The following is a 17,397-nucleotide window of genomic DNA, read 5'->3' as shown; positions in this document are numbered from 1 at the left end:
AAACCCTGACACTCAACAGAACTTTCCTTAACAAGCACGGTGCTTGAGTGAATGTTGTGTTGGGCTGGCTGGTCACAACTGCCCAGGAAATGGCCAGGCAGCAGCTGCACAAACTCCAAAGTACACTCGTCTCCCTTTCCTCCAAGGATGTCCAAAGACTCTGCTGACCTGATTGACCCCAGGGAGCCAAAGCCATCAAGCAGCTCCCACCAAGCCTATGGCTTTGTCCTCCTTTCAGTGGCCCCCCAAAACACAGGAGAGAAGCAGATTCAGCTTCTTATGAGGGTCAAGACCAGTCCAGCTGGCAGGTTAACAAAGCCCCGGGCACCTGGGCTTCATAGCACTGGTCACATGTGTAATCAGGTAATTTTGCCATATGCATAGTTGTTTAAAATCTATCTCCCACTCAAGACTTGACGCTCCACCAGGATAGAGATGGGATATGTCTTACTTCTTGCTATTTATCACCCAGCTTCTGGCACCATAGGAAGGGCCCAATATTTTTTGAGTAAATGAAAGAATGAATGATTAATTCGCCAAGCATTTCCAGGTGCCCAGATCTTCTGCTGGGTGAGCATGACTCAAAAAGAAGACCCCGACTTCAAGAATTTCAGAGCCCTTTGGGAGAGACTGGCGGCTCATAATTTAACAACGTAATATGGGCTCTGTCTGTGGTACTGATGAAGGATGAATGAGTGAGGAAGGGCAAATTTGGACACAGGGATGTGGGAAGTCAAAGGAGGGGCAAGGGACTGTGGGAATGTGAGAGGCAGGTGACATCTGTGTTAGGCAGTGAGGGAAGCACACCTCGTTTACCCAGGAACTCTGGGGAAATGTGAGAAACTGATTCCCATATGTGTACACACTTGACAACTGAATCTTAGCCTCTGGCCCAAAGGCATCAACGCTGACCATGCTGCTCACCCTCAGCATGCGGAGGGCCCACCTGCTACCCACACAGTCTGAACGCCTCGCCGGAGGGACTGGAGTTTGCCCAGATGGGAGAGAGTTGACCCAGAAGACTCAAAATTAGAGGCCCAGATGCCCACAGTTAAAAAGGGGGATTCTACCTGATTCAGGTGAATGGTTTGAGTGGACATCAAATCCTTGAGAAGGAGATGGCTATATTCCAAGCCAGATGACCAAGTACCATCACCAAGTTCAAAGGAAGGATGCAAGACCAGGAGTGGGAGACGGAATCCAGGATCAGGAGCTGGTCAAGACAAGAGAGGAAGAGTAGTGGTCGGTATTAGGTAAATAGTGGATACTGAATATGTAATTGCTGGGGGGAGGGAGGGAGGAACAGAAGGAGGGAGGGAAGGAGGACGGGAGGGAGGGAGAATCTTGGGCAAATGCCCCACACAGTGCAAAATTGTTGCCAACTCGCATTTCTTGTTGTCTGTCCCTGGTAGAGGGTATGATATGATGCCTTAAATGTGCATGGTCTGGGCTGGCCTGTCCCATCCAAACTGGTATTCTTCCAAAACTTAGTTGAACTCTCTATTCTTCTGGGACAGGGGAATTTGGGTACCACATCCATTTGGGAGCTTTTAAATGAATGCAGTTGACACCATCAATTACAGCTCCTTCAGGTAATTTCTGAGGCATCTCTTTCCTCTCTGGTACCATACTATTATGTATAGGATAGGTATTACGCCAGATAAGGGCCTTATAATAAGCTCCTTTTAGACAAGGTTAATTCTCACAACAATCCAGCCAGGTAGGTATCGTTATTCTCATCTAATAGGTGACACTGAGGCTGGAGGTCCGGAGTGCTTCCTGTCTAACCCAAAGTCCCACAGCTAGAAGCAGGATGAAAGACAAGGAGTGGCCCCCCTCACTGGAGGCATGAAAACAAGACTGGGTTATTTTCAATCTCCTGTCTTGGCAGAGGCCGGGGCAGCTTTCGGGAAGACCCAGGGTTTCCATTCCACCAGTCCAAGCCAATGTTGCCCAAGGATGGGCCAAGGTCCAGGGCAGTCAGAACTGCCAGGATCCTGTCTCACTGTCTGGCACTGGCCACAGGAAGCTGGACTCAAGGGAGAATTTGCACTTGGGCAGGAGGATGCCACAGACCATCTGACACACAGCACACCTCCCTGCAGAAGAGTTCCCGGGCCGTTCTGAGAAGGGCCATCCCGGTTCCACAAAAGCACATGTATTTTTAGCTATTCATTCATTCATTCAGCAGTAATTTACCGGGCGCCTCCTAGGCTCAGGCTGGGCAGGCCTTGGGGAGACAGAGAAGAATTTGACCCAGTTCTTGGCTCATGGAGCAGGTCAGTTTAATGGTGACATGTAAACAAATGCCCACGACGGAGTGGGATGGGTGTTCCGTGCGGTATTTAGAATGTGCTCTGAGGCTGGGGTGTGGCTGACTTTGGACTGGTCAGGGAAGGAAGCCCAGTGGGACCTCATCTACTCATTGCCTCACACACGGGTCACTGACTCATTCATTTACTGATTCGTTCACTTATTCACTCGTTCATTCATAGAGCACTCAATTTATTCTTGGATGACATATTCATTGACTCGTTGAATCACTCAATTATTAGTCTTTTATTCAATGACTCTAAGATACTCATCCCTCCATCCATTTGCCTATCCATTCCCTCATTAATTTGTCTCAGGCCTTGACTTACTTATCTAGTCATTAGTTAAATTATTCAACTTTGTCCTCTTTTCATTGACTTCTTTATTCCCACACTCCTTTTTTGACTTATTCATCAATTAATTCATTTGGTTCCTCATTGACTCACTGGCTCACTCATTCTGTCCTTACCAATTAACTTTCACTAATCCATTTATTGATAAACTCATTCTGGAATCCACTTATTAATTCACCCATCTGGTTGCGTACTCATCTTTCTCTTATTGAGTCATTGAACAACTAGTCTTTCATTCATTCCCTCCTTCACTTACTCATTCATCACTCGCCATCCACCTCTTGACATCTGTACCTACACATCGACTCATCCACTCATGAATTCATCATACACTTAAGTACTCATTGATTTAGTTACTCTACACATTATCAATGTGTTCACTCATTTGTGTACTCCACATTTTCGCTCCTTTTTTTCCATTCCTTTTTTTACTCAAAGACTCATTCAGGGGCTTCCCTGGTGGCGCAATGGTTTTGAATCCACCTGCCAATGCAGGGGACACGGGTTCAAGCTCTAGTCCAGGAAGATCCCACATGCCGCGGGGCAACTAAGCCTGTGTGCCACAACTCCTGAGCCTGCGCTCTAGAGCCTGCGAGCCACAGCTACTGAAGCCCGTGCATCTAGAGCCTGTGCCCTGCAACAAGAGAAGCCACCACAGTGAGAAGCCCTCACACTGCAACAAAGAGTAGCCCCCACTCGCCACAAATAGAGAAAGCCGGCAGGCAGCAACAAAGACCCAACACAGCCAAAATTAAAATAAATAAAATTAAATAAATAAATTTATTTTAAAAAAGACTCATTCACTCACTTACTCGCTGCTTCATTCATTCATTATTTCATTCACCTTTTATTCAATGACTCATTCAACAAATGTATTACATGTGCTCTTTGTGCAGTGTGTAGGAGGAGTGTGAGTCCTAACGCCCTGGACCTTACAGCCCAGGGAGGTGGTCATTGGCACAGGCATCTTCTCTTTTATAAAGCATCTGATACTTGAGACTGAGCTGAAGTCCTGCCATCTGTGCTTCTGGAAAGCCCATCTACTTGCCCTATTTATACTGAATTATTATATTTATCAGTAGGTCTCCACCTAATCCCAAAGAGCTACTTGATTGCTGGAACTAGAACAGATTTAGATATGAATGCCATAGGGGGCTTCCCTGGTGGCGCAGTGGTTGAGAGTCCGCCTACCGATGTAGGGGACACGGGTTCGTGCCCCAGTCTGGGAAGATCCCACATGCCGCGGAGCGGCTGTGCCCGTGAGCCATGGCCGCTGAGCCTGCGCGTCCGGAGCCTGTGCTCCGCGCCGGGAGGGGCCAGAACAGTGAGAGGCCCACGTACCGCAAAAAAAAACATAGCCAGTAGATATGAATGCCATGACCAATACAGAGCCTGACACAGATTTGGATCAATACTTGTTGAGCTGAAATTAATACCTTAGTATCAGTTATTTTTGCACTCTCTCAGATACCAAGTGCCAGAACATTTTAAAATATGGGGTACAGGGACCTCTTGCCACCACCCCCAATCAGGTCATTAGTATTTGTTCCTGAGATAGGGTGAAAAAAAAAAAAAATCCAGGTAAGCAGCATGCAAAAATATCCAAATTAGTTCAGTACAACATGAACTGCACACTACATACTATTAAAACAAACATTTTAAAAAGTGTTTTATTTTTATAAATGTCAGTGGTTCAGAACCGTAATGTGTTTCAAAGCACATTTCCATCACTGGCCCTCTTCTAACTTACTTTTTCATAGATTGATTTACTAAACAATAATAATAATGATGATAGGAACACCCAAGGACCCACTAAAATACAACAACAAAAACAACAAATATTTTAATATCTATGTCCCCCTTATAAACGGAGGTTAACAGATTAAATCTTTTTGGTTAAATGGATATCAGAGAAGTAAAGCTGGGCCGCTCATAATTCTTGTTTCATAAAATGTTATCAGTGAAGTACTCTTGGTCATTTTCATTTTCTTTATATATGGATTTTCTCTTATTTATTAATTTAGTCAGGTACTCATTTTCAAAAGTAAAGTCAACAGCAAAGAATCCACTTCCAAACAAGAGGGTAAACTTTGACTCTTACGTCTCCCTATATACTCCTTTAACAGAGTGGTACAATAGCTGACTTGAGTTAAACAAATCCTTGTTTCATGAATAATCACATCATTGGTCATGAGTGGCCATTGTGATTTTACTAGCATATCTATCTTTAATTTGCTCAATTATTTATTACCCAAGGAAAACACAACCGACCCAAGAACAAGATCTTGGACTAAGCCTAGAATTCATCTATGCTCTTCTTATTGTAAGAGGTAGCAGTCTAAATCTATTTTTTAACAGAAATCTTTTTTTTTTTGGGTTTTGCAAAATGAATTAACCACGATCCTTGTCAGACAAAGTCTTATCATTGGTCCCTGCATAATCTTCTTTGATTTGTTCTATAGTTACTTGCAGCCATCTATTCTTTTTAAAGAATATAGTCATCATCCATAAACAAAATGACCAAACCAAGAATAAAAACTTAATCTCTTACTTACCCTGATCTATACTCTCCTTGGCCACACAGGTAACAGTCAAGATCTTCATCATTAAATAATGACTAAAACAACCAAGGTGTGGCCATTCTGGGGCACAAAGCAGATGGAAAAAAGAATAACAGGCACTGATCATTGGTTCCTATTTTGCACTCTTTCATTTAGTTAACCATTTGCTTAATCCTAATTTTGTTTCCTTCATGAATCAAACATCTAGTAACCCACTTCAGACTAAAAGCTGAATATTGATTATTAAATACCTCTTTCTAGCTGCTTCCTACACAAAGTGGTAACAACTTTATGTATATGTTTTCTTATTGGGCCAACATATTTCAGAACTGAAGTAATTATATTCCTTATTTTATAACACATCCTAAAAATTGGTCCATGTTTTGACCTCTCTTTCTTTTCTTTCGAATGTATTTGTTTATTGATCCATTCATTTATTCACTAATAGTATAAAAGCAATATCTATGAACTAGATTCTCAAACTTTCCTGAGATCATTCCCAAAAAAGTCAAACACTAGTTCTCTTTTTGCCATGGACCTCAGTGGTTCAAACAATGATTGATCATAATTTTTATTCAGATGCATTCCATTCACATCACTGGTCCAGGTGTGGCCCTTCTGCATTTAATTTGAACAATTTTTAGATGTTACAATGAACAACCATGAAACTGTTGTCCTACTCAACAACTAGAGTACTGACTTCCTAAATGAGTAACAGCCTAGATCTTTATCAAGAGGGGGATGTTTAAATAATCAATGGGACAAACATAAAATGGGACATTTCAGTTTTGAAATGAATGGGAAAAGTTAAGTTTTTTTCTTATACTTCATTTGTGCTAAATTGCATTAATCATAAACTTTGGCTCATAACACATTCGCATTGTAGGTCTATGCATGGCATTTAATTTTAATTACATTTATTCTTTTTTAATGATACAACGGAAACCCATGAGCTAACCACCCAAACCAAGAACTTTATTACTTACATGGCAAGATATGGTCCTCCGCCGGAGGGATTAGGCAAAGATCTTCATGATTGGAGAATAATTTAATTAGTGATAGTTCATCCATCCTGTGGAATGTAAGATGCTGACAAATGAAAAGGCCTGGATTGGGGTTTTAATTTAGTGAACATGAGGTAACCATGACAACAATTAATTGTAAACAATGATTTATGCCACATTCTTATCTCTGCTTCATGAATGGACCTCCATTTTATTAATTAATGTATTCAGTTATTCATTTTAATAACACAATAAGCACCTGTAAATGAACCACCCAATATAAGAAGAACTATGAGTGTTGCAGACAAGAGACTCTAGGTCCCTTACCCACAGAGCTAAGAAGTCAGAACTTCATTTTTTTTTTTTTAATTGGGGTATAGCTCTTTTACAGTGTTGTGTTAGTTTCTACCATACAGCGAAGTGAGGTAGAATTCCCTGTGCCACACAGCAGGTTCTCATGAGTTATCTGTTTTATACATATTAGTGTATATATGGCAATCCCAATCTCCCAATTCATCCCACAACCCCCTTACCCCCCTTGGTGTTCATACGTTTGTAGAACTTCATTTTTTACAAGGGGTCTGTTGTGCTGAGTCAGATTCTTCACGAGCCTTGGTTTACGACCCAATCTTATCATTGGTCCTTATGTGGCCTTCTTTGATTATATTCCATACCTTCTCTTTTTCAATTGTTCGATCTGCAAAAATCAGGAGTCACTATCGGACAGACAATCCATCCGCATGGTGCTCTGAGTGAAAACAGATCAGCTTGCTATATGATGGACTAAAATCCCACTACCCAAGATGTAAAGTAGTGAGAGGAACAGCCATCAAATGTATTCCATACTTTGAAATCATACACTGAATATTCTAAATAAGTTATCCCAACAAAGACAAGAACTTGACCATTACTCACATTGAGCCATGAAGGTCTTGATAATTACAAAATGATTATCCACTCATGTCCATTCTGTGAAGCACAAATTAAACAGCACAAAGAAGTGTGGGTGGGGGGGGGAAATGATTACAGATTCTTTTATAACTTTAAAAATGTTAAATAAAATATGACAGAATATCTTTTGGCCAAAAAGGCAAATATGCAAAATTCTCTCCACTGATTCGTGTTTTCCACTTGATTGACTTGCTATTTAGGTATTAATTCATTTCATTATTTGTTTCTGTTTCTCTTAATTAAATAAACTAGAACTCACCACTGACCTAGACCAAGAACATTGACTATGACTATTCTCTGTCTAAATGACCTTCATCCCAAACAGGTAACACCTCTGATTTGTTTGTTTATTAATGAACCTCAGTGTCCTAGGATGATATTTAAAAATATATAGTTCAACAGTTATACTGACTGGTTACATACTAATCCTTGATGTGTAATTCATTCTCATCTCTGGTCTTGTAAAATTTTGTGTACATATATAGGCATTTATCCATTTTTTGTAATACAGCGAACACCCATGAGCAAACTACCCACCCAAGGATGAGAACTTTGTGTACCACGTATACAGGCCTATAGGCTTCTTACCCAGAGACTCCCCAGCCATGACGTTTAACCATGAGAAGACATTCTGGGGAGTAGAAAGCAAATGTTAAAAAGAATGAAACAGCCTAGATCTTGACTTTGCTCTAATACGCTAATGGATGCAGGGTGAGCTGGTTGAGATTAACCTTAAAACTTTGGGCCATGTTACTTGCTACAATCGGCAAAAAGGTAACCCCTCTTTTAATTTAATTAATTCAATGATAAAGTTTACATAAAAAAAGGGATACCTTTGAATCCAGTACCTGAATCAAGGACAGGAGCATCTGTGAGGCATCCGTCTCTATGCTCCACACATACATACAACCACCTGAATCTCTGAGCCTTACTTGTGCAGAATTAGATTCATCTCAGCCCTTGTTCCAAGGTAATTTCATACCAATGAACAATACTCAATCCTACTTTATTTATTTATTTATTCATAAATTAATTCGGAAACTAGTCATTCTTTTTAAAGAAATGGAACAACGTTTAAAACCTCCAAAACCCTGAACAGAAATGCTACTGTATATATCAATGTTCTTCTTACCCAAACTAGCAAGAGCCAGAATGTCTGCCCTAAGAGGGACATCAACTGAATGGAACTGGTTAAATCATAATTACTTCAAGACACGCTCATTACTGGCCCACACTTTGTCCCTTCGAGCTAGTGATTGTTATTAACTTATCCATTTATTCACTGTAAAGATAAAACTGCACACGCTCAATGTGATAGCATGAATAATAGTAATACCTGCACAGGTTGCTGCCCACTAGCAAGCTGATAACAGACTGTAACTCTGCAGTGGAGTTCAGTGAGCACAGTAGCTCACGCTGCCCAACAAACTTTTATCACTGGCCTTCTTTAATTTAAATAGCACTTAATCTTTTATTTAATTTGATAAACATGTTTCCGAATTAGTAATAAAACAAACAACCCGTAGACCAAAGACATCCCAGAATGAGAACATTGACAATTCATGCATCTGTCTGTATGTGCTGCATTCTGAGAGATAAGGAACATGAATCCCAACTCCTCAAAACTAGATTAGTACTGATACCTGTTTCATCACATCTGCGATAGTTGGTCCAGGACTGGCCATGTTTTTATTCACTTATTCCTATTTTTTAAACCTCCATGCATTAATTCACTTATACTAATATAATCGCTATCCTTGACCCACAAAAGCGCAAAAACAGGATAGCTGAATATTCGAAACAACTGTCTGTAAGATCATTTCCAGTACAGACATAGACTAGATTCTTCTTGTGGTGGACCTCAGATGTCCCGACACATATTACTCAACATCCTTGACTCAGACATCACGAGTTGTCAGCAAAGGTCCAAGCACGGAATCTTTTGCCTTCATTTATACTTTGCCTCTTGATTTTATTTATTAAGTTACGACTTACAGATAAAGAAATATACATGAATCAGAAAAAACCCAAAATAAGAACCTTGATATCCCTAATGTAGATCTATAAAATCATTTCCTAGACACTAGATCTGTTTCTTGAATTGACCTCAGTGTTTCATACATGGATGACTCAACGTGTTTCCATGTCCATTATTGGACTATGGTCGCCCTTCTCTGATTATATTTCCTATTTCTTAATAATGCATTGACCACCATAAACCACCCAAACCAAGACAAGAACTTTGACTATTACTCACACTGGTCTCCATGTTCCTAAGACAACTGAGTTTGAGGCCACAGTAGAATGCTAAAATCAGTGCAGGAGTGACCATTCTGAGGAGTAGAAAAAAGAACAAAAAGTAAAGTTTGAGACCTTCTATGTATTGATTGTTTGCGTTCCACCTTTCATGGACTCAGTCATTTAATATTTATTAGTTTATGGTAATTCTTTCCAGTTGGACCTCAGAGTTCCAGACACGTATTCATCATGTACGACTCATACGCCACCAGTAGTCATCATCGATCCAGTATTGCCCCTCTTTTTCTTCGTTCATTTCTATGTGTTTATTGATCAAATCACTAATTCACTAATAATAATTTTAAATCACTATGATTCACAAAAACCCAAGAAGAGTTTTTACATACATAATCTGTACACAGAATAATTCTCACATCAATATATATTTAACTATATCCTCAGTTTTACAAACATTCAATAAACAATACAATGCATCATATCAATCTCATATTTATTGCTAGTCTAGAGTTGACCATCTTTGATTATTTTTCCACTTTTTAATAATATTTTGAATACTCTTAAACAAACCAACCAAACCAAGACAAGAACTTTGACTATTACTCACATGGTCTTCATGCTCCTAACACAGATGTAACCAGAAAGCTCCTGATAATGGAAGATGCTTAAATCAGCTCAAGGGCATTCAGTCTGAAGAGTACAAAGCAGGACAAAGAAATCAAAAAAACTCAGACCTCATCTCCATTGATCCTTGATTTCTGCATTTCAATTACTCATTGAGGTATTTATTAATTTTGCATAAATATACATTTTTCCTTAACAAAAAAGGACTAACCTTAAACTTGGAACTGATCCAGATCAAAAAGCTGATTCTTACAAAACAGTGTCCAGATGATCCTAAACCGAAGAGGTAACATTCTTTAATCATTTATTTCTTAAGGAACAACGTTTTAATATTAACATGAAAACTTTTATGAGCAATATTTTTTGGGTCACCACATATGCTCATGTTGAAAAATGCTTCACCCTCCTCTTCTTTATCTATTTATTTATATTTGCTTAATGGTTCTATCATTGATTCATTAGTAATAGCAATTCTAAATCTATGAATCTAAATAAGAACACGATATTTGTGTATTGCTGACATCTGTCTATAGGATCATCTCAGAGGGAACAGACTAGATCTCAGGTTGACCCCGAGTTCCACACACATACTATTCATCATCCATGACTCACATGCCCCAGACATCATTAACGGTCCACATTAGACCCTCGTTTTCTTCATTTGTTTTACATTGGTATCAATTAAATAACTCATTCATGGATTTTAACAAAAATCAAATTATTTAAGAAAACACACAAACAAGATCCTTAAATATTCCTGAAGTCTGTCTACAGAATCTTTTCCCATAAACACTATATTTTTTCATTAAGTGACTTCAACATTGATTAGTCAACACGATGGTTCCTATGACATCTCTTATGGATAATTTTTCATTATATTTAGTACTTTTTAATAATGCCAGGAATGCTCAAACAAATTACTGAAACCAAAATAAGATCTCTGACTACTACTACTCATCTGTTCTCTTTCCTGACACAGAGGCAACATAACCTTGATCACGACAGAACCTAAGATCAGCTCCATTCTGAAGAGTAGCAAGCAGACAGAATGTAAAAAAAAGTTGAGATATTCTCTTCTCTCCATTTATCCACAATTTCCATCCTCCGTGTACATAGTCATTTAAGTGTTTATTAATTCACGGTAATTTTTATTTTTCTTTCAATACAATAAATATCAAACATGCAACTGACTCAGGGCAATAACTGGCTACTACTTATCACTGTCAATATCATGCTTATTTAGTTCAAGACATAATATATTTGGTCCATATCATTATCTATTCCAGTATATATTAATATTCATTTTGCTGACTAAATATTTTATTAATTAACAATGCTTCACCCCTCTTCATCTTTATTCATTTATACATTTGTTAATTTATTCTGCCATTGATTCTTTTATAATTATATTTTTTAAATTCATGAGCACAAAGACCAAGAAAAAGATCACTGTATAATCCTGAAATCTATCTATAGTCACTTAAAATATGATGAATAGACAGAGTCCCTTTGTGTTGATCCTCAGACTTCTGGACACGTAGAATTCATCGTGTATGACTCATACACTAGTCATCATCATTAGACCATGATTGGCCAACTTTCTCTTTATGTCACCAATATTTGTTTAGTAATTCACTAATAAGGAAATACATGTAAATCACCAAAAAAAGACAAGAATAACGTTCTTGAATATCTCATAACATCCACCTATAGACTCATTCATTTCAATCATCTCTTTCAATTAACTGAACTCAATGTTCCATTTATGGATTAATCAATGTAATGCTTCATATTAATCTGATATTAAGCATCAGTATGGTTGGCTTTCTTTGATTATATTCAATACTTTTTAATAATACAGTGAATAGTTGTTTTAAAAAAAACACTCAAACCAAGTCAAGAACTTTGACTATTATGCTGTTCTCCACACTCCTAATACAAAGATGCAACCATACAGCTTGTGACTTTGGAAGAACCTTTATATAAGCTCGAGTGGGTCCATTCTGAGGAGCAAAAAGAGGAGCAGATGATAAAAAAAAATAAGACATTCTATCCATTGATCTATAGACTACACCGTTCATTTACATAGTTGTTGAAGTATTTATTAAAATAGGTTAACATATTTCTCCTTAATAAATCAAATTGTCAAACTGGAAACTGACTCAACAATAACTGACTCTTACTTACAAGGTTCTGTTATCATCCTTTTGTCAAAGACAAAACACACTTGGCAAAATACACACGGTACGTTTACTGTCCATTCCAAATTATAATATTATTTTTCCTCATACATTCCTGCCATTAGTTTAAAGGGTCAATTCAAACAGAGATAATGAACTAGATTTTTTTCAGGTTGGACCATGTTCCAGACACATTCATCATATATGACTCATATGCCATCAGTGGTCATCACTGATCCAATATTGCCCCTCCTTTATTTCATTAATTTCTATAGGTTTGTTGATTAAATCATTACCTCATTAATAATCATTTTTAAATGTTATGATTCACAAAAACCCAAGAGTACTTTTTGTGTCCCGAATCTATATATGGAATTATTCTCACAACAGTATACCTCTCACTAATTATCCTCAGTTTTTCATATATACATTGATATGATAACTTTATCCCATATTTATCACTGAGACAGAGTTGCATTCTCTAAATCTATTTTGCACTTTTTAAAAAATTAATTAATTTATTTTTGGCTGTGTTGGGTCTTCGTTTCTGTGCAAGGGCTTTCTCTAGTCGTGGCAAGCGGGGGCCACTCTTCATTGCAGTGCACGGGCCTCTCACTATCGCGACCTCTCTTGTTGCAGAGCACAGGCTCCAGACGTGCAGGCTCAGTAGTTGTGGCTCACGGGCCTAGTTGCTCCGCGGCCTGTGGGATCTTCCCAGACCAGGGCTCGAACCCGTGTCCCCTGCATTAGCAGGCAGATTCTCAACCACTGAGCCACCAAGGAAGCCCCTTATTTTGCACTTTTAAATGAATCACTTAAAAAAAAAACAACACTGAAACCAAGAGAGTAACCTCACGATTACTCACATTAATCTCTGTCTTCCTAGTATATACAGGCAACCGTAGAGCTCATGAGGGTGGAAGATGCTGAAAGCAGCTCGAGGGCATCTGTACTGAGAAGTACAACACGGAGCAGACAATTAAAAAAATGAGACTTAATCACCTTTTCTGAATAGGTATCAATGTTTTCAATTTTATTAATATCTTTTGCCACGCAACATACATTCATAATTGGACAATGCTTCACCCTATTGTTTTTTAGTGTATGCATTTATATTTGTCTAATGATTCTATAGTAATTCCATAATAGTAACAAATCTAAGTTATGAAATGAATACAAGAATATGATATTTGTATATGTCTCACATCTCTTTATAGAAACAATTTCAACAGAGGAACAGGTTAATTTTGTTCTGTGTTGGACCTCCGAGTTTCAGACACAAATTGTTTCCTCGTCCATGACTCCTATGCCATCAGACATCATCACTGGTCCATGATTTGGTCTGTTTCTCTTCATTTGTATGTTTGTACTGATTAAATTATGAATTCATTGATAAGAATGAAAATAATACATGGTTCACAAAAACTCTAGGAAAAGATTCCTAACACTGGTTTACGGAATCATTTTCCACACAGACTATATCTTTTTCATTAATAGACCTCAATCCTGCACATTATTGATTAATCAACATAATGTTTCATATCCTATTTATCATTAGGAATTTTTTAATGAATTTAATACTTTTTAATAATATTGTAAATACCCTTAAACACATGACCCAATCCAAGACAACAGTGTGGACCATTACTCACCTTGGTCTCTTTCCACACAAGGAAGCAGCAGACAATCTTGATGACAACAGGTGCTGAAGTCACCTCCAGCATCTGTTCTGAAGAGGACGAAGCAGACAAGATGATAAAAATGTTGAGACTTTCTCTCCACTGATTTAAAGTTTCCACAACTCATCTGCATAGTCATTTAGGCATTTATTAATTTATGGTAAGATTTATTTATTTTGCTCTTAAGAAATCAAATGTCAAAGTTGTAACTGAATCAGTAAATGACAATTATCACTACTATTCTCACTCAAAGACATATACACTTGATCATTTTATTTTCCATCCCAATTTACATCATCAGATTTCTTCATAATACTTTTTAACAATGAACAGTGTTTCCACTCTTCATATTTATTTACTTACCTATTTATTTACTTATCTTGCCATTGATTTCTTAATAATAATACTTTTAGGTATTCTGTACACTAAGACTAAGAACATGATCCTCATATATGCCTGGCATCTCCCTACAGGATCACTTCAAAAGAGGGGAGAGGGCTTCCCTGGTGGCGCAGTGGTTGAGAGTCCGCCTGCCGATGCAGGGGACACGGGTTCGTGCCCCGGTCCAGGAAGATCCCACATGCCACGGAGCGGCTGCGCCCGTGAGCCACGGCTGTCCAAAAAAAAAAAAAAAAAAAAAGAGGGGAGAATGTTAGATTTGTTTTGTGTTGGGCCTCAGAACTCCAGACCCGTAGTGTTCCTCATCAAAGACTCGTACCACAAGTCATCATTGTTTATGCAGACTTGGTCCTCATTGCCTTCATTCACGTCAACACTTTTTATTGATTAATTCATCAATTCACTAATAATAATAAAATAAATGCTTCACGGTCACAAAAACTTAAAACAAACAAGGTCCTTGGCTCTTTCATTTATCTATAGAATTACTTCCCACAGAAACTGTCATTAATTGACCTCAAAGTTTCCTATATAGATTCATTAATATGAATCCTATATAAATTTATCAATGCTTCATATCAACCCTACTTTTACTGTTTAGCCATGGTCGACAATCATCAATTATATTTCACATTTTTTTTAAAGATTTTTTGATGTGGACCATTTTAAAAGTCCTTATTGAATTTGTTACAATATTGTTTCTGTTTTATGTTTTGGTTTTTTGGCCCCGCGGCATGTGGGATCTCAGCTCCCTGACCAGAGATTGAACCCACACCCCCTGCAACAGAAGGCGAAGTCTTAACCACTGGACCACCAGGGAAGTCCCTCACAGGTTTTAAGATTGCAGGGAAAATCTTATAAAAAAGAAAACCACAAAACCAAGAAAATAATTTTGACTATTACTCACTTTGCTCTCCAAGCTCTTAACACATAGATGCAACCACAGGATTCGTGACATCGGTGGAACACTTAAGTCAGCCCATTGCAACGATTCTAAGGAGTACAAGACAAAGTAGAAGATAAAAAAAGAGTAACAGATATTTTCATTAGTCCTTGAATTCCACATTTCATTTAGTCAGTCATTTAGGTAGGTAGTGAATTGGGATAGTTTGTATTTTATTTTCTCCTAAGTAAATGAACAATATCGATCTTGACAATGACAGAGAACATGAAAATTTGACTTATCAATAACTATATCATCCTTAGTCAAAGAATAACCCCCTTGTACCATATGTTTCCTAACATACATTTGTTTTTAGTATATGTTGATAGTATTTCTTGCATAACCACATATTTCTATAACTGGAGAAAGTTCCACCACCTTCATCTTTATTTATCATATGTTTCCTAACCATATGTTTCCTAACATACATTTGTACCATATGTTTCCTAACATACATTTGTTTTTAATATATGTTGATAGTATTTCTTGCATAACCACATATTTCTATAACTGGAGAAAGTTCCACCACCTTCATCTTTATTTATCTATTTATTATTTGATTGATCCCATTATAAAAAGAAAAAGAAAATGAATGAACATAAAACAAGATTCTTGCATACTCCTGACATGTGTCTATAGGATCACCTGAAATAGGGGCAATGGGCCAGAATCCATTTGCATTGGACCTCAGAGTTCCAGACACGTATTCATCATACACGACTCATAACGCACCGAACAGTCATCATGGATCCAATGTTGTACCTGTTTTCTTCATTCATTTCTACAGTGTTTATTGATTAATTCACTAATAATTTTAAAACCCAATTATTCGCAAAAAGCCAGAAAAGCCCTGAAATACCTATTCTGTATATATAATAGAATTATTTACACATCAGTATATCTCTTTGTTTATATCCTTTGTTTTTATGTTACATATTAATTCAGGATCTATCACTGGGCTGCAGTTGGCCATTCTTATTATATATGGTACTATTCGATAACACATTAAATACCCTGAAAGGAATCACTGAAATCCATACAAGACTTTGACTATTACTCACATTGGTGTCTGTTCTCCTAACCCAGAGATGCAATCACAGAGGTCACCATCACAGTACACTGCTTAAATCAGCTCAAGTGTTTCCATTCTGTACAAAGTACAAAGCAGTCGATGATAAAAAAATGTTTAAGTATAATCCCCATTGATCCTTGATATCCATATTTCATTTACTCATGCATTTAGGTATTTATAAATTATTCACAGTGGAGATATTTTTTTGTTTGTTTGTTTTGTTTTTTAAATTTACGGCTTTATTGAGCTAAGATGGACAAATAAAAATTGTTCATGTCTAAGTTGTACAAAATGATGTTTAAAGCTATTCAACATTATTTAACACACATACAGATTGTGAAATGATCACTAAAATCAAGTTAATGAACACATCCATCACCTCACGTAGTTGACTTTCTGTGTGATGAGAACACTTAAGACTTACTCTATTTGCAAATTCCAAGAACACAATAGAGTATTATTAACCATAGCCATGAAGGTGTGCATTACATCCCTAGATATTATGCATTGTGTAATGGAAATGTGTACCCTTTGACTAACATCTCCCATTTCTCCCACCTCCCGGTGGTCCCTGGCTACTCAGCATTTTTTTTTTTATATCTTTATTGGAGTATAATTGCTTTACAATGGTGTGTTAGTTTCTGCTTTATAACAAAGTGAATCAGTTATACATATACATATGTTCCCATATCTCCTCCCTCTTGCATCTCCCTCCCTCCCACCCTCCCTATCCCACCCCTGTAGGTGGTCACAAAGCACCGAGCTGATCTCCATGTGCTATGTGGCTGCTTCCCACTAGCTATCTATTTTACATTTGGTAGTGTATATATGTCCATGCCTCTCTCTCACTTTGTCACAGCTTACCCTTCCCCCTCCCCATATCCTCAAGTCCATTCTCTAGAAGGTCTGTGTCTTTATTCCCATCTTACCCCTAGGTTCTTCATGACATTTTTTTTTCTTAAATTCCATATATATGTGTTAGCATACAGTATTTGTTTTTCTCTTTCTGACTTACTTCACTCTGTATGACAGACTCTAGGTCCATCCACCTCATTACAAATA

General features: G+C 37.7%; 7 non-coding genes and 2 pseudogenes across 7 annotated transcripts; all 9 read right to left on the bottom strand.

Annotated features, from left to right (window-relative positions):
• Positions 1-5,759: 5,759 nt before the first annotated feature.
• Positions 5,760-5,833, bottom strand: LOC112409998 (small nucleolar RNA SNORD113/SNORD114 family). The gene has a single exon (XR_003005295.1). It is a non-coding gene; the product is annotated as a small nucleolar RNA SNORD113/SNORD114 family (small nucleolar RNA).
• Positions 5,834-6,917: 1,084 nt separating this feature from the next.
• On the bottom strand, positions 6,918-7,063 carry LOC112410042 (small nucleolar RNA SNORA79). The gene has a single exon (XR_003005312.1). It is a non-coding gene; the product is annotated as a small nucleolar RNA SNORA79 (small nucleolar RNA).
• A 1,973-nt stretch (positions 7,064-9,036) lies between these two features.
• LOC112410241 (small nucleolar RNA SNORD113/SNORD114 family) lies at positions 9,037-9,111 on the bottom strand. Its single transcript, XR_003005396.1, has one exon. It is a non-coding gene; the product is annotated as a small nucleolar RNA SNORD113/SNORD114 family (small nucleolar RNA).
• Positions 9,112-9,637: 526 nt separating this feature from the next.
• Positions 9,638-9,709, bottom strand: LOC112410075 (small nucleolar RNA SNORD113/SNORD114 family). Its single transcript, XR_003005322.1, has one exon. It is a non-coding gene; the product is annotated as a small nucleolar RNA SNORD113/SNORD114 family (small nucleolar RNA).
• Positions 9,710-10,627: 918 nt separating this feature from the next.
• On the bottom strand, positions 10,628-10,700 carry LOC112409933 (small nucleolar RNA SNORD113/SNORD114 family). The gene has a single exon (XR_003005280.1). It is a non-coding gene; the product is annotated as a small nucleolar RNA SNORD113/SNORD114 family (small nucleolar RNA).
• An 876-nt stretch (positions 10,701-11,576) lies between these two features.
• Positions 11,577-11,648, bottom strand: LOC112410257 (small nucleolar RNA SNORD113/SNORD114 family). The gene has a single exon (XR_003005401.1). It is a non-coding gene; the product is annotated as a small nucleolar RNA SNORD113/SNORD114 family (small nucleolar RNA).
• Positions 11,649-12,415: 767 nt separating this feature from the next.
• On the bottom strand, positions 12,416-12,482 carry LOC112410232 (uncharacterized; annotated as a pseudogene).
• Positions 12,483-13,499: 1,017 nt separating this feature from the next.
• On the bottom strand, positions 13,500-13,575 carry LOC112410251 (uncharacterized; annotated as a pseudogene).
• Positions 13,576-15,943: 2,368 nt separating this feature from the next.
• Positions 15,944-16,016, bottom strand: LOC112410187 (small nucleolar RNA SNORD113/SNORD114 family). The gene has a single exon (XR_003005365.1). It is a non-coding gene; the product is annotated as a small nucleolar RNA SNORD113/SNORD114 family (small nucleolar RNA).
• Between the last annotated feature and the right edge of the window lie 1,381 nt (positions 16,017-17,397).

This window comes from Neophocaena asiaeorientalis, unplaced genomic scaffold, assembly GCF_003031525.2.
Source record: "Neophocaena asiaeorientalis asiaeorientalis breed wild unplaced genomic scaffold, Neophocaena_asiaeorientalis_V1.1 scaffold476, whole genome shotgun sequence".
In the NCBI taxonomy this organism is placed as follows: domain Eukaryota; kingdom Metazoa; phylum Chordata; class Mammalia; order Artiodactyla; family Phocoenidae; genus Neophocaena; species Neophocaena asiaeorientalis.
Note: the sequence above shows the minus strand (reverse complement) of the source record. Positions and strands in the feature narration are given on the sequence as shown.